The sequence below is a fragment of the Triticum urartu genome, chromosome 7 (assembly GCF_003073215.2).
Source record: "Triticum urartu cultivar G1812 chromosome 7, Tu2.1, whole genome shotgun sequence".
Classification (NCBI taxonomy): Eukaryota; Viridiplantae; Streptophyta; class Magnoliopsida; order Poales; family Poaceae; genus Triticum; species Triticum urartu.
In genome coordinates, this window is record NC_053028.1 from 295,289,584 (window position 1) to 295,311,422 (window position 21,839).

Here is a 21,839-nt window from a genome sequence, read left to right on the forward strand (position 1 = left end):
TAACGACATTGCGCACCGGCTTCCCGAAGAGGGGCAGCTCATCCCCACCCCTAGGCCCCATGAGATGGTGGTGTTCCTCCCCCATTTCCTTCGCGGACTGGGCTTCCCTCTCCACCCATTTGTCCGGGGGCTCATGTTCTACTATGGCCTGGATTTCCACGATCTGGCCCCGAACTTTGTCCTCAATATCTCGGCGTTTATCGTCGTGTGCGAGGCTTTCTTCTGCATCCGCCCCCATTTTGGCCTATGGCTCAAGACTTTCAATGTCAAGTCGAAGGTGGTGCGCGGCACCCAGGCGGAGTGCGGAGGCGCCATGGTGGGCAAGATGCCCAACGTCCTATGGCTCGAGGGCTCCTTCGTGGAGTCCCTAAAGGGGTGGCAATCGGGGTGGTTTTACATCACCGAGCCGCGCGACCTTGAATGGGTCGCAGCCCCCGAGTTCCGATCCGGACCCCCTACGCGGCTCACCTCCTGGAAAGAGACGGGCCTGTCATGGGGTAAAGAAGGAGAGCTGACCGGACTCCAAACATGCGTCCAAACCCTGGTGGACAAGAAGCTCAAACTTGTCAACGTAGTCCAGGTTATGCTCATCCGCCGGATCCTCCCGTGTCAACAACGGGCTTTCAACCTGTGGGAGTTCGACCCAGCGCAGCACCGAACTCTGAGCAGGCTCTTCGACAAGACGTACGAAGATGCCTGGAACGTGCTTTTCAAGGGCGCCAAGGCCCCCGCATCCGCTACCGAGGATCGCGGATTCAGCACGCAGCGTCGCGCTCGTGCGGTAAGCTGTTTTTACCTTTTACAGTGTATTAGTTTTTCATAGTTTGACTCCATGCTAGATCTAAGCTCCCTTACCTTTGACAGGATTGGCAGGAGACGTCCGGACAGATCAACTGTCCGGCTCCTTTGCCCGAAGGCCCAGCGAACACTCGCTTGGCGAAGCTGCTGGTTCCGGCACCCTATGTGGTGCCAGAGAAGAAGGCCAAGAAGAAGGCCACAGGGACTCGAAAGAGTGCCCTGCGCCAGGAGGTGTCGGATTCATCATCCGACGACTCCAAGGCGCACTCCTCCCGTGAAGACGAGGAGGAGGAAGAAGAGACCTCTCCCCCTCCAGCGGGGGAGGGAAGAAAAGGAAGGCCGCCCTAACTGGGGAGGCCGAAGGGTCCAAGAAGGGGAAGACCCCTCCTCTGGACTACTCCACCAACGCCGACGACAGCGAAGAGGAGTGGCCGCACAGGGCCAAGCCCCTGGCGAGATCGTAAGTATTCAGACACCAGAGCAATTCATAGTGTTCCTTTCTTGCACAGCTCCTCCTTACGCCGAATATGACTATGCAGTCCGCCCAAGGCCGAGCTCGACGAGACGTCGAGCGGCTCCCTGGATTCGTCAGAAGTGAATTCACTTCCGCCCGCTACCTCCCCCCACCCTACGGACGACGCCGAGGTGCTGTCCCAACAGGTTCCAAGCCAGGAGGAGGTGGTCCTGGAGGCTCCGCAAGGCGACCTCCCGGACTCCAAGCGCAAAGGGGATAAAACCCCCAAGGGCCCCGAGTCCGGCCTTGAGCCAGACACCGCGCCGGAACCTTCAACGGTTTCGGGCTCTGGTAGGCAGCCTCCTTCCAAGAGGAGCAAGCCTACCGAGCCGGTGACCTCTGTCCAACCGGAGGCACCAGACAATTTTCTGGAGGTGCTTAAAGGCGCCTCCATCAACAAGGAGCACCGCACTATTATGAGTGCGGTGATCGAGAAGGTTCAGTCCGCCAAGAGCGGACTGACTGAAGCCTGTGCCAGCCTTCTAACAGGGTTTGAGGTAAGTAAAGAATAAAAATATTACCGCATAGACAGTAGCCCCTGATGCTCTGTTCGGCGTTCGGAAAGATTAGCCGAATAGAGGATCTAATAACATTCGTAGGAGTCTAACATAATCAAGTCAATATGCGTATATAGGCTTCACTGCTGGCCTCCGTCGCACTGACTGCGGAGGTGGATACGCTGAAGCAAAACCTTGCGCGGTTCGAGAACGAGCTCGGCCATGCCAAGAGGCAACTCGAGGAGAAGGACGGTAAGTAATACCTTGCGCATGTATATAGAGAAGATGTGGTTGCAAAAAATGATAGGATCAACGTGCTATTATAGGGGCCACAACCGAGGTGGCAACCCTTAAGCAAGTGCTGTCCGAGGTCGAAAACAGAGCGGCCGTGGAGCGCACAGAGAGAGGGAAGCAGGAGGCGCGGGTGGAGGAGGTGCAGAAAGAGCTCCAGGCTCTCGTGAAAAAACACGAGAGTTTGGAGCTTGACTCAAAGACGCAAGCATCCGAACTTGCGGCAGCCCTCGAAAGCGCGAAGTCTGCCAAGGCCGAAGCCCAGAAATCCCTCCAAGAAATTAAAGCGATAAAGCAAGCACGTGAAAGTGAATTACTTGTTACTTACCCGAGTCTGGAGCTCTCCAGGAGCATTCGCAGATTTGCCCCGCAGTGCGTCTGATGCCGCCGCCTACTACCGAGCCGAGGAGGGGAGCTCGACGGAGAAGGTGTGCTGGTCTCAGTATGCTGAAGCCGGACACCTGGTGCCTTTGAGCGACCAGCTGAAGCAAATGGTCGAGCTCCACAAGGTGGCCGAACAGGCCATAAAGGGCCTCGTAGTTTAGCTTTGGCCTGGAGAGGCTCTGCCTGGGAGCTACTTCGGGCTGGTGAGGCGGCTGGTGGATGCATGTCCACGACTTGAAGTAATCAAGCGCTCGGTCTGCATCGAAGGTGCCCGTAGGGCGCTTGCCCGTGCTAAAGTGCACTGGGGCAAGATGGATGCGGAGAAGCTGGTGAAGGACGGGCCGCCGCCGGGAAAGGAGCATCGCGTCCCGGAAGTGTATTATGAGGGCGTCCTGAAGGGTGCCCGCCTTATAGCGGATGAATGCTCCAAGGATGTAATTTTTGAGTAAACTCGCATTTGTGATCCTGTACTCTGAAAACTTGTTCATATGCGCTAAGCAACGCTTTTGAATTTAAAATATTACCTTCTGTGTGGTCGTTTATCAAATTTGAGAGATGGCGAGTCGTCAGCTTCTGCCCCCATGCCACGAGTGCTGGGGTGTTCGGGATAAACATGAGCGCTCTTTTTCCCATTCTTGGGTCCTTCGAGGGAGGCGCTCAACACAACGAACAAGGCAATCGGACTATAATGCTTGAACACTCTCACTTAGCCATAGAATTCTGTAATTTTAAATTTCGGCGAAGCCCCTAATGTTCGGAAGACCGAGTTCGGGGCGCTATCCATGCCTAGGCCGGACAAAGCCGATTCCTCGCTCTAAGCGGCATATGTCTTTAGGGACTCGAAAACCTCTCGAACAGCGACCAGCTCTCGCCTCATCATGACGGTCAGTTTTAGCTTTCTCTACTGAGGTGCTTAGCCCAGCTCAACTGGGGCACAATCGTAGTAGTTCTCCTAGTGCTAGGGTATCGGTTTTTCCTTTTACAGGGTATCGGTTTTTCATAGTTTGACTCCATGCGGGATCTAAGCTCCCTTACCTTTCACAGGATTGGCAGGTGACGTTCGGACAGATCAACTGTCCGGCTCCTTTGCCCGAAGGCCCAGCAGACGCTCACTTGGCGAAGCCGCTGGTTCCGGCACCCTATGTGGTGCCGGAGAAGAAGGCCGCGAAAAAGGCCGGGGGGACTCGAAAGAGTGCCCGGCGCCAGGAGGTGTCGAATCCATCATCCGATGGTTCTGAGGCGCATTCCTCCCGTGAAGACGAGGAGGAAGAAGAGGAGAACTCTTCCCCTCCAGCGGGAGGAGAGAAGAAAAGGAAGGTCGCCCTCTCTGGGGAGGCCGGAGGGTCCAAGAAGGGGAAAACCCTTCCTCCGGACTACTCCACCGACGCCGATGGCGGAGAGGAGTGGCAGCCCAGGGCCAAGCCCCTGGAAAAATCGTAAGTATCTGGATACCAGAGTAATTCATAGTATTCGTTTATTGCACATCTTTCCCTTACGTCGAATATGTTTATGCAGCCCACCCAAAGACTGGCTCGACGCATTGTCGAGCGGCTCACTGGACTCGTCGGATGTGAACTCGCTTCCGACGGCTTCCTCCCCCCGCCCTATGAACGACCCCGAAGTGTTGTCCCAACAGGTTCCAAGCCGGCAGGAGGTGGTCCTGGAGGCGTCGCAAGGCGACCTCCCGGACTCCAGGAGAAAAGGGGATGAAACCCCCCAAGGCTCCAAGTACGGCTCTAGGCCGGATACCGCTCCGGAACCTTCAAAGGTTCCAGAGTCCCGCGGGGGACCTCCTTCCAAGAGGAGCAAGTCCACCGTGCCGGCGGCCCCCGTCCAACAGGAGGCGCCGGACAATATGTTGGAGGCGCTCCAAGGCGCCTCCATCAATGAGGAGCACCGCACTATTATGAGTGCGGTGGTCCAGAAGGTTCAGTCTGCCAAGAGCGGACTGACTGAAGCTTGTACTAGCCTTTTGACAGGCTTTGAGGTAAGTAAAGAATGTGTAAATAATAGTACCGCATAGACAGTAGCCCCTGATGCTCTGTTTGGCATTCGGGAAGAAAAGACAAATAGAGGATCAAATAGAATTCGCAGGAGTCTAACAAAAATGAGTCAATATGCATATGCAGGCTTCCCTGCTTGTGTCCGCCGCACTGACTGCGGAAGTGGACACGCTAAAGCAGAACCTCGAGCAGTCCGAGCAAGAGCTCGGGCGTGCCAAGAAGCAGCTCAAGGACAATGAAGGTAAGAAATACCTTGTTTTTAAATATATATATAAAGGTGCAATTGCAAAGAATGACAGGATTATCGTGGCTATTTTAGGGGCCACGTCTGAAGTGGCGACCCTTAAGCAAGCGCTGGTCGAGGCCGAGAAGAGGGCGGCCTTGGAGCGCACCGAGCGGGAGAAGTATGAGGCCGAGATTGGCAAGGTGCGGCAAGAGCTCCAGGCTCTCATGGAAAAACATGAGAGTTTGGAGCTTGACTCAAAGATGCAAGCGTCCGAGCTCACGGTGGCTATTGAAAATGCCAAGTCTGCCAAGGCCGAATCCCAGAAGACCCTCCAGGAGTTGGATGAGGTGAAGAAGATAGCGGCGGGTAAGGCATTCTTTATGCAAAGCAAACACATAAACGTGAGTTACTTGTTACTTACCCGAATCCGGAGCTCTCCAGGAGCATTCGCAGATCTTCCCCGGAGTGTGTCCGATGCCGCCGCATTCTATCGAGCCGAGGAGGGCAGCTCGACAGAGAAGGTGTTCTGGTCTCAGTATGCTGAGGCCGGACACCCCGTGCCCCTGAGCGACCAGCTGAAGCAACTGGTCGAGCTCCACAAGGCGGCCGAATAGGCCATGAAGGGCCTCATTGTTCGGCTGTGGCCTGGAGGGGCTCTGCCTGGGAGCTATTTCGGGCTGGTGCGGCGGTTGGTGGAGGCCTGTCCAAGGCTCAAAGTCATCAAGCGTTCCATCTGCATTGAAGGTGCCCGTAGGGCCCTTGCCCGTGCTAAGGTGCACTGGGGCAAGCTGGATGCTGAGAAGCTGGTGAAGGACGGGCCACCGCCGGGGAAAGAGCATCGCAAGCCCAAGAATTACTATAAGGATGTTCTGAAGGGTGCCTGCCTTGTGGCGGATGAATGTTCTAGGGATTTAATTTTTGAGTGAAACTTGCTCGTTTTGTCCTGTGCACTGAAAACTTGTTTATATGCACTAAGCAATGCTGTTGGAATTTAAAATATTACCTTCTGTGCGGTTGTTTATCAATTCTGAGAGATGGTGAGTCGTCGGCTTCTGCCCCCATGCCGCTAGTGCTGGGGTGTTCGGGGATAAACCTGAGCGCTCTTTTTCCCATGTTTGGGTCCTTCGAGGGAGGCGCTCAGCCCAACGAACAAGGCAATCGGACTATAATGCGTGAACACTCTCACTTAGCCATAGAATTCTATAATTTTAAATTTCGGCGAAGCCCCTGATATTCGGAAGACCGAGTTCGGGGCGCTATCCATGCCTTGGCCGGACAGAGCCGGCTCCTCGCCCTAAGCGGCATAAGTCTTTAGGGACTCGAAAAACCTCTCGAACAGCGACCAACTCTCGCTTCATCATGACAGTCAGTTTTAGCTTTCTCCACTAAGGTGCTCGACCCAGCTCAACTGGGGCACAATCGCAGTGGTTCTCCTAGTGCTACCTTAGCCGATATAGCGGAACGTAAGGCACAAAAACATAGGAGCCGGGCAAACCCAACTATTGACCCAAGACAAGATTCGGAGCCGATGCATATAATGCTATAAGTTCGGGGTGCCGCACTTGTGAAAGTGTTCGGACTTCTCACACCGTATTGTGGGGTACTTAAGCCCCTGGCGTATTGGCCATACCAAAGTGTACAGGTGCAACATGTCATTAATGAACATATATTCGTAAAAAAGAGTAATGCAATAATAGACGGAAGCTATGCATTGTTTATTTAAAAAAGCTGCGATCAAAGCAGAATGACACAAATAGTGCGATAAGCAAACAATGGGACTATTTAACGTGTCCTTTCCAAGGGCGAGCTGCGGAATGGCATGTGAAACAGGTATACTACTCGTTATAGAGACCACCTTAGTGTTCCATAGTGCGGCGTAGCTTTCTGCTTCTCTGGTTATATCGTTTGTGCGGCAATTGTACTGCCAGACAAGCCTTCCGAAGAATGGAGTCCTGAAAATAAGAGAAAATTAAGAAATCGACAGCCCCTAGTGCGGTTTAAGCCACGTTTCGGGCGTGCCGTGATGGTGCCCCTCCCCCTTTGCCCATGGTATTTCCAGAGCGTAGTTATGTATGCGCAACACTGGTTTCGCAAGTTCGTGAGGGTTGGGGTTGGGTCCGCATTGCTACGCTTGCTCGGAACGTGCCAGGCGGTCTTGTTGTAGTTTACTCTGGGCGCGCTTGACGGTGTCCAGACGTTTAATGGCCGGACTGGAGAATTGCCTTGAGAGGCTGCTTTGTACTTCCGCTGCGATAGCCGCCGTATGCTCCTCCGTTCGGAGAGAGCGTTCGGTGTTTCCATTGACCGTGATGACTCCTCGAGGGCCTGGCATCTTGAGCTTGAGGTATGCGTAGTGCGGCACTGCATTGAACTTATCAAATGCGGTTCGCCCGAGCAGTGTGTGATAGCCACTGCGGAATGGGACTATGTCGAAGATTAACTCCTCGCTTCGGAAATTATCCGGAGATCCGAAGACCACTTCAAGTGTAACTGAGCCTGTACAGTTGGCCTCTACACCTGGTATGATGCCTTTAAAGGTCGTTTTAGTTGGTTTAATCCTGGAGGGATCGATGCCCATTTTCCGCTGTATCCTGGTAAAGCAGGTTCAGGATGCTGCCGCCATCCATAAGGACTCTGGTGAGGTGAAATCCGTCCATAATTGGGTCTAGAACCAATGCGGCGAATCCTCCATGACGGATGCTAGTGGGGTGGTCCCTTCGATCAAAAGTGATCGGGCAGGAAGACCATGGGTTGAACTTTGGGGCGACTGGCTCCATCGCGTATACGTCCCTTAGCGCACGCTTCTGCTCCCTCTTGGGGACGTGAGTTGCGTATATCATGTTCACCGTCCGCACTTGTGGGGGAAAACCTTTCTGTCCACTGTTGTTCAGCAGCCGGGGCTCCTCCTAGTCATCGCTATGCAGCCCCTTGTCTCTGCTTTCGGCATTTAACTTGCATGCCTGCTTGAACACCCAACAATCCCTGTTGGTGTGATTGGCTGGTTTTTCGGGGGTGCCATGTATCTGGCATGAGCGGTCGAGTATTCGGTCCAAACTGGACGGGCGCTGAGTATTTTTTTTGAATGGCTTTTTCCGTTGACCGGGTTTAGAGCCTTTGAATCCGGCATTAACTGACGTATCCTTAGCATAGTCGTCGTTAGGGCCCTGAGTATGTTATGCTTGAAGGCTGCTAGGGCCTCTACATCCGGACAGTCGACGATTTGATTTTTCTTAGTTAGGAACCGTGTCCAGAATTGTCTGGCCGATTCCTCTGGCCGCTGAATTATGTGGCTTAGGTCATCGGCGTCTGGTGGTAGCACATAAGTGCCCTGGAAATTGTAGGGGAATGCGGCTTCCAGGTCCTCCCAACAACCAATTGATTCTGCTGGCAAGCTGTTAAGCCAATGCCGAGCTGGTCCTTTAAGCTTGAGTGGGAGGTATTTGATGGCGTGTAGGTCATCACCGCGGGCCATGTGGATATGAAGGAGATAGTCCTTGATCCATACCGCAGGATCTGTTGTGCCATCGTATGATTCGATGTTCACGGGTTTGAAACCCTCGGGGATTTGATGATCCATTACTTCATCTGTGAAGCATAGTGGGTGTGCGGCGCCTCTGTATTGGGCTATATCACGACGCAGCTCAAACGAGCTTTGTCTACTGTGTTCGGCCCGGCCGGATTTACTGTATCCGGCGTGACGAGTACCGTCTCATGCCGTGGGGCGCCCACGTGATCTGTAGATCGATCTTGTTTGCCTTGCCTTTTCCTCCAATATATCTCCCAGGTCTGGCGCATTTTCCCATGCCTTGGTATTTTTTGAGCGGCGCCGGGGTGCGGCTTGAGTGGAGGGCCGAGAGGCCTCTCTGTCGCGGCCACGGGGTGGCCGGTCGGTCGCATCATGCATTGGTGATGTAGGTTTAGGTGCTTCCTCCTCTAATTAGGGTAGCAACCTGCGCTTTGGGTAGCTCTTGGAGGGGCGTTCGAGTTCATACTCTTCGGCCGCAAGGACTTCAGTCCATCTATCGGCTAGCAAATCTTGATCAGCTCTAAGCTGTTGCTGTTTTTTCTTGAGGCTGCTCGCCGTGGCCATAGGCCTGTGTTTGAAACGCTCTTGTTCGACGGGATCCTCTGGCACGACAAATTCGTCGTCGTCGAGGCTTGCCTCGTCTTCGGAGGGAGGCATATAATTATTGTCCTCGACCTCTCTGTCTGCCGCTCTCTCATGAGGGCTGGCTTCTCTATCCTCCTGTGCTGAATCTTGCTGGAGGTGGTTGTCTTCGGCACTGTCCGGGGTGTTATTATCTCCCATGCCGGAATCACCATTTTTGCTTTGGCGGGATTTAGAGCGGCGCCGCTGACGCTGGCGCTTAGGCTGCTTCTTGGAGGGGTCATCCTCCGCTGTTCCATCGCCATTGCCTTCTTTTGGGGTGTCCACCATCTATATATCATACGACGAGGTGGCTTTCCAGTGCCCTATAGGCGCTGGTTCTTGATCGTCTCTTGCATCGGCATCCATACCGTCGATGTCTTCGGAGTCGAAGTCGAGCATGTCGGTTAAATCATCGACAGTGGCTACGAAGTGGGTGGTGGGTAGGCTTTGAATTTCTTCATCATTCGCATCCCAACCTTGGTGACCATAGTCCGGCCAGGTCTCTCTTGATAAAGAGAGAGACTTTAGTGAATTCAGAATATCGCCGAAGGGCGAGTGCTGAAAGATGTTCGCGACGGTGAACTCGATGATCGGCGCCCAATCGGGTTCGATCGGTAGGGGCGCGGAGGGCTCGGAGTCAGGGGAGGAGTCCGGCTCCTTGGAGTCACAGGCTTCGCAGAGGATAGGGCTGGTGTTCGGCTTGATCGCCGTAGAGATTGCAGCCCCCGAGGCGGTGTCTAACCACCTATCCTCGATTGGTGTGATCGGCTCCGAGCTAGGGGTCGGAGCGGACACAGGTGCGGCCTCCAGGGCACTGTTCGGCGTCAGAGCTAGATCATGCCCATCGTGACAGTGTGGCGCGCTCGGCCGTGGCTCGAATCTGTCGAAGATCAAGTCTCCGCGGATGTCGGGCGTGTAGATCAAACTTCCAAATCTGACCTGGTGGCCAGGGGCGTAGCTTTCGATCTGCTCCAGATGACCAAGCGAATTGGCCCGCACTGCAAAGCCGCCGAATACGAAGATCTGTCCGGGGAGAAAAGTCTCACCCTGGATCGCATCGCCGTTGATGATCGGAGAGGCCATCGGGCCTAAAAGTGATGACACAGAGGAACTGTCAGTGAAAGCACCAATGTCAGTGTCAAAACCGGCGGATCTCGGGTAGGGGGTCCCGAACTGTGCGTCTAGGACGGATGGTAATAGGAGGCAGGGGACACGATGTTTTACCCAGGTTCGGGCCCTCTTGATGGAGGTAAAACCCTATGTCATGCTTGATTAAAATTGATGATATGGGTAGTACAAGAGTAGATCTACCACGAGATTAGAGAGGCTAAACCCTAGAAGCTAGCCTATGGTATGATTGTTGTTCATCCTACGGACTAAGACCCTCCGGTTTATATGGACACTGGACAGGGCTAGGGTTACACAGAGTCGGTTACAATGGTAGGAGATCTACATATCCGTATCGCCAAGCTTGCCTTCCACGCCAAGGAAAGTCCCTTCCGGACACGGGACAAAGTCTTCAATCTTGTATCTTCATGGTCCAGGAGTCCGGCCGAAGGTATAGTCTGGCTATCCGGACACCCCCTAATCCGGGACTCCCTCACCGACATTACATGACCGCGTTCATGAGACTGGTTCTACGGACGTGCTTCGCACACAGGTGGCTAGTGGGTGTCTATTTCTCCAACTTTAGTTGAATTGAGTGTGACTAAGCCCGGTCCATGTTGAAGGTTAAAATAGCACACTTGACGAAAAATCGTTGTGGTTTTGATGCGTAGGTAAGAACGGTTCTTGCTAGAAGCCCATAGTAGCCACGTAAAACACGCAACAACAAAGTAGAGGACATCTAACTTGTTTTTTCAGGGCTTGCTATGATGTGTTATGGTCAAGATGTGATGATATATAATTGTTGTATTAGATGATCATGTTTTGTAACAGTTATCGACAACTGGCAGGAGACACATGGTTGTCGCTTTATTGTATGAAATGCAATTGCCATGTAATTGCTTTACTTTATCACTAAGCGGTAGCGATAGTTGTAGAAGCAATAGTTGGCGAGATGACAATGATGCTTCGATGGAGATCAAGGTGTCAAGCCGGTGACGATGGTGATCATGATGGTGCTTTGGAGATGGAGATCAAAGGGACAAGATGATGATGGCCATATCATATCACTTATTTTGATTGCATGTTATGTTTATCCTTTATACATCTTATTTTGCTTAGTACGGCGGTAGCATTATAAGATGAACACAGTACATGATAGTATTTTTCATGTCTATGTTGTTGTAGATAAATGGCCCATGCTACTGTTCCATTGAATTTTAATGTGTTCCTAGAGAAATCTAAGTTGAAAGATGATGGTAGCAAGTACACGGACTGGGTCCATAACTTGAGGATTATCCTCTTTGTTGCACAGAAGAATTATGTCCTAAAAGCACCGCTAGGTGTACCACCCGCGCCAGCAACTGCGGATATTGTGAATGCCTGACAGACGCGTGTTGAGGACTACTCGATAGTTCAGTGTGCCATGCTTTACAACTTAGAACCGGGACTTCAACGACGTTTTGAACGTCATGGAGCATATGATATGTTCCAGGAGTTGAAGTTAATATTTCAAGCAAATGCCTGGATTGAGAGATATGAAGTCTCCAATAAGTTCTACAGCTGGAAGATGCAGGAGAATAGTTATGTCAGTGAACATATACTCAGAATGTCTGTGTACCACAACCACTTGACTCAACTGGGAGTTAATCTTCCTGATGATTGTGTCATTGACAGAGTTCTTCAATCACTGCCACCAAGCTACAAAAGCTTCAGAATGAACTATAATATGCAAGCGATGGATAAGACAATTCCCGAGCTCTTCATGATGCTAAAAGCTGCGGAGGTAGAAATCAAGGAGCATCAAGTGTTGATGGTTAACAAGACCACTAGTTTCAAGAAAAAGGGCAAAGGGGAAGGGTAAATTCAAGAAGAACGGCAAGCAAGTTGCTCCTCGAGTGAAGAAGCCCAAGTCTGGACCTAAGCGTGAGACTGAGTGCTTCTACTACAAAGGGACTGGTCACTGGAAGCAGAACTGCCCCCGGTATTTGGCGGATAAGAAGGATGGCAAAGTGAAAGGTATATTTGACATACATGTTATTGATGTGTACCATACTAATGCTTGCAGTAGCGCCTGGGTATTTGATACTAGTTCTATTGCTCATATTTGCAACTCGACACAGGGGCTATGGATTAAGCGAAGATTGGCTAAGGACGAGGTTACGATGAGCATGGGAAATGGTTCCAAAGTCGATGTGATCGAAGTCGGCATGCTACCTCTACATCTACATTCGGGATTAGTATTAGACCTGAATAATTGTCATTTGGTGACAGCGTTAAGCATGAACATTATATCTTGATCTTGTTTGATGCGAGACGGTTATTCATTTAAATCAAAGAATAATGGTTGTTCTATTTATATGAGTAATATCTTTTATGGTCATGCACCCTTGATGAGTGGTCTATTTTTATTGAATCTCGATAGTAGTGGTACACATATTCATAGTATTGAAGCCAAAAGATATAAGTTCAATAATGATAGTGCAACTTATTTGTGGTGTTGTTGTTTAGGTCATATTGGTGTAAAGCGCATGAAGAAACTCCATGTTGATGGGATTTTGGAATCACTTGATTATGAATCACTTGATGCTTGCGAACCACGCCTCATGGGCAAGATTACTAAGGCTCCATTCTCCGGAACAATGGAACGAGCAACCGACTTATTGGAAATAATACATACTGATGTATGCGGTCCGATGAGTGTTGATGCTCGTGGCGGCTATCGTTATTTTCTGACCTTCACAAATGATTTGAGCAGATATGGGTTTGTATACTTGATGAAACATAAGTCTGAAACATTTGAAAAATTCAAATAATTTCAGAGTGAAAAGGAAAATCATCGTAACAAGAAAATTAAGTTCCTACGATATGATCGTGGAGGTGAATATTTGAGTTATGAGTTTGGTCTTCATTTGAAACAATGTGGAATATTTTCGCAACTCACGCCACATGGAACACTACAGCGTAACGGTGTGTCCGAACGTCGTAACCGCACTTTATTAGATATGGTCCGATCTATGATGTCTCTTACTGATTTACCGCTATCATTTTGGGGTTATGCTTTAGAGACGGCTGCATTCACGTTAAATAGGGCACCATCGAAATCCATTGAAACGACACCATGTGAATTGTGGTTTGGCAAGAAACCAAAGTTGTCGTTTCTTAAAGTTTGGGGTTGCGATGCTTATGTGAAAAAACTTCAACCTAATAAGCTCGAACCTAAATTAGAGAAATGTGTCTTCATGGGATACCCAAAGGAGACTATTGGGTACACCTTCTATCACAAATCCGAAGGCAAGATATTTGTTGCTAAGAATGGATCCTTTCTAGAGAAGGAGTTTCTCTCGAAAGAAGTGAGTGGGAGGAAAGTAGAACTTGATCAGGTAACTGTACCTTCTCCCTTATTGGAAAATAGTTCATCATAGAAATCATTTCCAGTGATTCCTACACCAATTAGTGAGGAACCTAATGATGATGATCATGAAACTTCTGATCAAGTTACTACCGAACCTCGTAGGTCAAGCAGAGCAAGATCCGCACAAGAGTGGTACGGTAATCCTATTCTGGAGGTCATGTTACTTGACCATGACGAACCTACGAACTATGAGGAAGCGATGATGAGCCCAGATTCCGCAAAATGGCTTGAGGCCATGAAATCTGAGATGGGATCCATGTATGAGAACAAAGTGTAGAATTTGGTTGAGTTGCCCGATGATCGGCAAGCCATAGAAAATAAATGGATCTTCAAGAACAAGACTGACACTGACGGTAATGTTACTGTCTACAAAGCTCAACTTGTTGCAGGAGGTTTTCGACAAGTTCAAGGAGTTGACTACGATGAGACCTTCTCACACTGCTTAAGTTTGTCCGAATCATGTTAGCAATTGCCGCATTTTATGATTATGAAATTTGGCAAATGGATGTCAAAACTGCATTCCTTAATGGATATCTTAAAGAAGAGGTGTTTATGATGCAACCGGAAGGTTTTGTCAATCCAAAAGGTGCTAACAAAGTGTGCAATCTCCAGCAATCCATTTATGGACTGGTGCAAGCATCTCGGAGTTGGAATATACGCTTTGATAGTGCGATCAAAGCATATGGTTTTATACATACTTTTGGAGAAGCCTGTATTTACAAGAAAGTGAGTGGGAGCTCTGTAGTATTTCTGATATTATATGTGGATGACATATTGTTGATCGGAATGATACTTAATTTCTAAAGAGCATAAAAGGATACTTGAATAAGAATTTTTCAATGAAAGACCTCGGTAAAGCTGCTTATATATTGAGCATCAAGATCTATAGAGATAGATCAAGACACTTAATTGGACTTTCACAAAGCACATACCTTGATAAAGTTTTGAAGAAGTTCAAAATGGATTAAGCAAAGAAAGGGTTCTTGCCTGTGTTACAAGGTGTGAAGTTGAGTCAGACTCAATGCCCGACCACTGTAGAAGATAGAGAGAAAAGGAAAGTCATTCCCTATGCCTTAGCCATAGGTTCTATCATGTATGCAATGCTGTGTACTAGACCTGATGTGTGTCTTGCTATTAGTTTAGTAGGGAGGTACCAAAGTAATCCAGGAGTGGATCACTAGAGAGCGGTCAAGAACATCCTGAAATACCTGAAGAGGACTAAGGATATGTTTCTCGTTTATGGAGGTGACAAAAAGCTCGTCGTAAACAGTTACGTCGATGCAAGCTTTGACACTGATCCGGATGACTCTAAGTCACAAACCGGATACATATTTATATTGAATGGAGGAGCTACGTGTGAAGCGGAGTACATAGCTACTTCGGAAGCGGCAAATGAAGGAGTCTGGATGAAGGAGTTCATATCCGATCTAGGTGTCATACCTAGTGCATCGGGTCCAATGAAAATATTTTGTGACAATACTGGTGCAATTTCCTTGGCAAAGGAATCCAGATTTCACAAGAGAACCAAGCAAATTAAGAGACGCTTCAATTCCATCCACGATCAATTCAAGGAGGGAGACATAGAGATTTGCAAGATACATGCGGATCTGAATATTGCAGACCCGTTGACTAAGCCTCTCTCACGAGCAAAACATGATCATCACAAAGACTCCATGGTGTTAGAATCATTACTATGTAATCTACATTATTTACTCTAGTGCAAGTGGGAGACTGAAGTAAATATGCCCTAGAGGCAACAATAAAGTTATTATTTATATTTCTTTACATCATGATATATGTTTATTATTCATGCTAGAATTGTATTAACCGGAAACTTAGTACATGTGTGAATACATAGGCAAACAGAGTGTCCCTAGTATGCCTCTACTAGACTAGCTCATTAATCAAAGATGGTTAAGTTTCATAGCCATAGACATGTGTTGTCATTTGATGAATGGGATCACATCATTAGAGAGTGATGTGATGGACAAGACCCATCCGTTAGCTTAGCACTATGATCGTTTAGTTTATTGATATTGCTTTCTTCATGACTTATACATGTTCCTATGACTATGAGATTATGCAACTCCCAAATACCAGAGGAATACTTAGTGTGCTATCAAACGTCACAACATAACTGGTGATTATGAAGATGCTCTACAGGTGTCTTTGATGGTATTTGTTGAGTTGGCATAGATCGAGATTAGGATTTGTCACTCCGGTTGTCGGAGAGGTATCTCTGGGCCCTCTCGGTAATGCACATCACTATAAACCTTGAAAGAAATATGACTAATGAGTTAGTTGCATGATGATGCATTATGGAACGAGTAAAGAGACTTTCCTGTAACGAGATTGAACGAGGTATGATGATGCTGACGATCGAATTCAGGCAAGTAATATACCGATGACAAAGGGAACAGCTATGTTGTTATGCGATTTGACCGATAAAGATCTTCATAGAATATATAGGAACCAATATGAGCATCCATGTTCCGCTATTGGTTATTGACCGGAGACGTGTCTCGGTCATGTCTACATAGTTCTCGAAGCCGTAGGGTCCGCACGCTTAACGTTCGATGACGATATGTATTATGAGTTATGTGATTTCATGGACCAAAGGTTGTTCGTAGTCCCGGATGAGATCGACATGACGACGAGTCTCAAAATGGCCGAGACATAAAGATTCATCTATTGGAAGGCTACATTCGGACACCGGAATGGTTCGTGTTGTTTCAGACAAGTTTTAGTGTACCGGGGGTTACCGGAACCCCCCCCCCCCCCCCCCCCCCCGAGAAGTTATTGGATCTCATGGGCCTATTGGTGGAAGAGAGGAGGCATCCGAAGGCGTGGCGCGCGCCCCTCCTATCCCAAACCGAATTGGACTAGGGCTAGGGGGTCCGGCCTCCCTTTCCTTCTCTTCTTCCTCTCCTTCCTTCTCCTACTACTAGGACTAGGAAGGGGGGAACCTACTCCTACTACACTACTGCAGGATGCTGCTAACGCGACACTACGATCAAACACCCTTCGACGAAACTGTGTGCGATGCCATAATCGCAAATGGTGGTGTAAAAAACAGTCAAAAAAGGTGCAAAACGTTTGCGATGGAGGATGCATCAATGATGTCTACTACACAACCTTATTCTTGTAGACGTTGTTGGGCCTCCAAGTGCAGAGGTTTGTAGGACAATAGAAAATTTCCCTCAAGTGGATGACCTAAGGTTTATCAATCTATGGGATGCGTAGGATGAAGATGGTCTCTCTCAAGCAACCCTGCAACCAAATAACAAAGAGTCTCTTGTGTCCCCAACAGACCCAATACAATGGTAAATTGTATAGGTGCACTAGTTCGTCGAAGAGATGGTGATACAAGTGCAATATGGATAGTAGATAATGGTTTTTGTAATATGGAAGTATAAAAACAGCAAGGTAGCAAGTGGTAAAAGTGAGCACAAACGGTATTGTAATGCTAGGAAACAAGGCCTAGGGTTCATACTTCCACTAGTGCAAGTTCTCTCAATAATGATAACATAATTGGATCATATAACTATCCCACAACATGCAACAAAAAGTCACTCCGATGTCACTAATAGCGGTGAACAAATGAAGAGATTATGGTAGGGTACGAAACCACCTCAAAGTTATTCTTTTTGATCGATCTATTCAAGAGTCCATAGTAAAATAACATGAAGCTATTCTTTTCGTTCAATCTATCATAGTGTTCGTACTAGAATTACACCTTAATACACAAATCAACCAAAACCGTAATGTCACCTAGATACTCCAATGTCACCTCAAGTATCCGTGGGTATGATTATACGATATGCATCACACAATCTCAGATTCATCTTTTCAACCAACACAAAGAACTTCAGAGAGTCCCCCAAAGTTTCTACCAGAGAGTCAAGATGAAAATGTGTGCCAACCCCTATGCATAAGTTCACGATGTCACGGAACTCGCAAGTTGATCACCAAAACATACATCAAGTGTTCTCAAATCCTTAAAGACTCAATCCGATAAGATAACTTCAAAGGGAAAAATCAATCCATTACAAGAGAGTAGAGGGGGAGAAACATCATAAGATCCAACTATAGTAGCAAAGCTCGCGATACATCAAGATCATGCCACCTAAAGAACACGAGAGAGAGAGAGAGAGAGATCAAACACATAGCTACTAGTACATACCCTCAGCCCCGAGGGTGAACTACTCCCTCCTCATCATGTGGAGCACCGGATGATGAAGATGGCCATCGGAGAGGGATTCCCCCCTCCGGCAAGGTGCCGGAACAGGTCTAGATTGGTTTTCGGTGGTTCGGAGGCTTCTGGCAGCGGAACTCCCGATCTATTTTGCTCCCCGATGTTTTTAGGGTATATGGACATATATAGGCGAAAGAAGTCAGTCAGGGGAGCTACGAGGGGCCTACGAGGGGGAGGGCGCGCCCCCTGCCTCGTGGCCACCTCGTTGATTTCTTGACGTCCACTCCAAGTCCTCTGGATCACGTTTGTTCAAAAAATCATGTTTCCAAAGGTTTCATTTTGTTTGGACTCCGTTTTGATATTCCTTTTCTACGAAACACTGAAATAGGCAAAAAACAGCAATTTGGGCTGGGCCTCTGGTTAATAGGTTAGTCCTAAAAATAATATAAAAGTCTAAAATAAATCCCATTAACATCCAAAACAGATAATATAATAGCACGGAACAATCAAAAGTTATAGATACGTTGGAGACGTGTCAGCATCCCCAAGCTTAATTCCTGCTCGTCCTCGAGTAGGTAAATGATAAAAACAAATTTTTTTATGTGGAATGCTTTCTAGAATATTCTTCAATGTATTTTTCTCTATTGTGGAATGAATGTTCAAATCCGAAAGATTCAAGATAAAAGTTTATTATTGACATAAAAAAATAGTAATACTCCAAGTATGCTAATCAAGCAATTATGTCTTATCAAAATACCATAGCCAAAGAAAACTTATCCCTACAAAGTCATATTGTTTGGCCATGCTTCATTTTCGTCACACAAAATGCTCTCAGCATGCACAACCCCGATGACCAGCCAAGCAATTGTTTCATAGTTAGCTTTTTCAAACTCTTTCAACTTTTATGCAATATATGAGCGTGAGCCATGGACATAGCACTATGGGTGGAATAGAATATGATGATTGAGGTTGTGTGAGAAGACAAGAAGGGAGAAAGTCTCACATTGAAGCGGATAATCAATGGGCTATGGAGATGCCCACCAATTGATGTCAATGCAAAGAGTAGGGATTGCCATGCAACGGATGCACTAGAGCTATAAATATATGAAATCTCATCAAAGAAACTAAGTGGGTGTGCATCCAACTCGCTTGCTCACGAAGACCTAGGGCATTTGAGGAAGCCCATCATTGGAATATACAAGCCAAGTTCTATAATGAAAAATTCCCACTAGTATATGAAAGTGACAAAATAAGAGACTCTCTATCATGAAGATCATGGTGCTACTTTGAAGCACAAGTGTGGAAAAAGGATAGTAGCATTGTCCCTTCTCTCTTTTTCTCTCATTTTTTTATTTTTTATTTTTTTTATTTGGGCTTTCTTTCTGTATTCTTTTGGCCTCTTTTCTTTCTCTTTTTTTTTTTTTTTTTCGTCCGAAGTCTCATCCCGACTTGTGGGGGAATCATAATCTCCATCATCCTTTCCTCACATGGGACAATGCTCTAATGATGATCATCACACTTTTATTTTCTTACAACTCAAGAATTACAACTCGATACTTAGAACAAAATATGACTCTATGTGAATGCCTCCAGCGGTGTACTGGGATTGCGATGAATCAAGAGTGACATGTATGAAAAAATTATGAACGGTGGCTTTGCTACAAATACGATGTCAACTACATGATCATGCAAAGCAATATGACAATGATGATGCGTGTCATAATAAATGGAATGGTGGAAAGTTGCATGGAAATATATCTCAGAATGGCTATGGAAATGCCATAATAGGTAGGTATGGTGGCTGTTTTGAGGAAGATATAAGGAGGCTTATGTGTGATAGAGCATATCATATCACGGGGTTTGGATGCACCGACGAAGTTTGCACCAACTTCTCAATGTGAGAAAGGGCAATGCACAGCACCGAAGATGCTAGCAATGGTGGAAAGGTGAGAGTGCGTATAATCCATGGACTCAACATTAGTCATAAAGAACTCACACACTTATTGCAAAAATCTACAAGTCATCAAAAGCAAGCACTACGCGCATGCTCCTAGGGGGATAGATTGGTAGGAAATGACCATCGCTCGTCCCCGACCGCCACTCATAAGGAAAGCAATCGAAAAACACCCCATGCTTAAAATTTGTCACATAACGTTCACCATACGTGCATGCTACGGGACTTGCCAACTTCAACACAAGTATTCATCAATTTCACAATTACTCAACTAGCATACTCCTAATATTACCACCTTTATATCTCAAAACCATCTATCAAGCATCCAACTTCTCTTAGCATTTAAAATTTATAACCAAAGTGAATTACCATGTTGTTCTAAAGGACTCTAAAAATGATATAAGTGAAGCATGAGAGATCAATTATTTCTATAAAGTAGAACCACCGCCGTGCTCTAAAAGATATAAGCGAAGCACTAGAGCAAAAAAACTATATAGCTCAAGAGATATAAGTGAAGCACATAGAGTATTCTAATAAATTCCAATTCATGTGTGTCTCTCCCAAAAGGTGTGTACAGCAAAGATGATTGTGGTAAACTAGAAAGCAAAGACTCAAATCATACAAGACGCTCCATGCAAAACACATATCATGTGGCGAATAAAAATATAGCTCCAAGTAAAGTTACCGATAGACGAAGACAAAAGAGGGGATGCCTTCCGGGGCATCCCCAAGCTTAGGCTTTTTGGTGTCCCTGGATTTTACCTTGGGTTGCCTTGGGCATCCCCAATCTTAGGCTCTTGCCACTCCTTGTTCCATAATCCATGGAATCTTTACCCAAAACTTGAAAACTTCACAACACAAAACTTAACAGAAAACTCGTAAGCTCCGTTAGTATAAGAAAATAAATCACCACTTAGGTACTGTAGTGAACTCATTATAAATTCATATTGGTGTAATATCTACTGTATTCTAACTCATCAATGGTTCAAACCCTCTGATAGTACTCATAGATTCATCAAAATAAGCAAACAACACATAGAAAACAGAATCTGTCAAAAATAGAACAGTCTGTAGTAAGCTGGATCAAACGTATAATTATGGAACCCCAAAAATTCTAAAATAAATTGCTGGAAGTGAGGAATTTATCTATTAATCATCTGAAAAAAGAATTAACTAAATATAACTCTCCAGTCAAACATAGCAGCAAATCTCGTGAGCGCTAAAGTTTCTGTTTTTTACAGCAAGATCGCAAAGACTTTCCCCAAGTCTTCCCAAAGGTTCTACTTGGCACAAACACTAATTAGAAGCATAAAACCACATCTAAACAGAGGCTAGGGGAATTATTTATTACTAAACAGGAACAAAAAGCAAGGAACAAAAATAAAATTGGGTTGCCTCCCAACAAGCGCTCTCGTTTAACGCCCCTACCTAGGCATGATGATTTCAATGATGCTCACATAAAAGACAAGAATTGAAACATAAAGAGAGGATCATGAAGAATATGACTAGAACATTTAAGTCTAACCCACTTCCTATTCATAGGTATTTTTCAAGAAAACAACTTATGGGAACAATAATCAACTAGCATAGGAAGGCAAAACAAGCATAACTTCAAAACTTTAAGCACATAGAGAGGAAACTTGATATTATTGCAACTCCTACAATCATATATTCCTCCCTCATAATAATTTTCAGTAGAATCATGAATGAATTCAACAATATAAACATCACATAGAGCATTCTTATCATGATCTGCAAGCATAGAAAATTTACTACTCTCCACATAAGCAAAATTCTTCTCATTTGGAATAGCGGGAGTATCATAAGAAACTCGAATACTATAAATTGTTTCCATATTAAAAGAGTAATGTTCAGAAAAGGGGTAATCATAATAATGACAACTTTTATAAATATAATAATTATTACTTTTTATAGCATAAGTATCATCACAATAATCATCATAAGTAGCAATTTTGTTCTCATCATAATCAATTGAAACCTCTTCCAAGATAGTGGAATCATTACTAAATAAAGTCATGACCTCTCCAAATCCACTTTCATAATTATCACAATAAGATTAAACATCCTCGAAAATAGTGGGATAATTAGTTCCTAAAGTTGACACTCTTCCAAACCCACTTTCATCAATATAATCATCATAAGTAGGAGGCATGCTATCATCATAACAAATTTGCATATCAAAACTTGGGAGGATAGAAATATCATCTTCATTAAACATAGCATCCCCAAGCTTGGGACAAACATTAATTGCAGCAAATATATTCTCAAACATTTCATTCTCATCAAA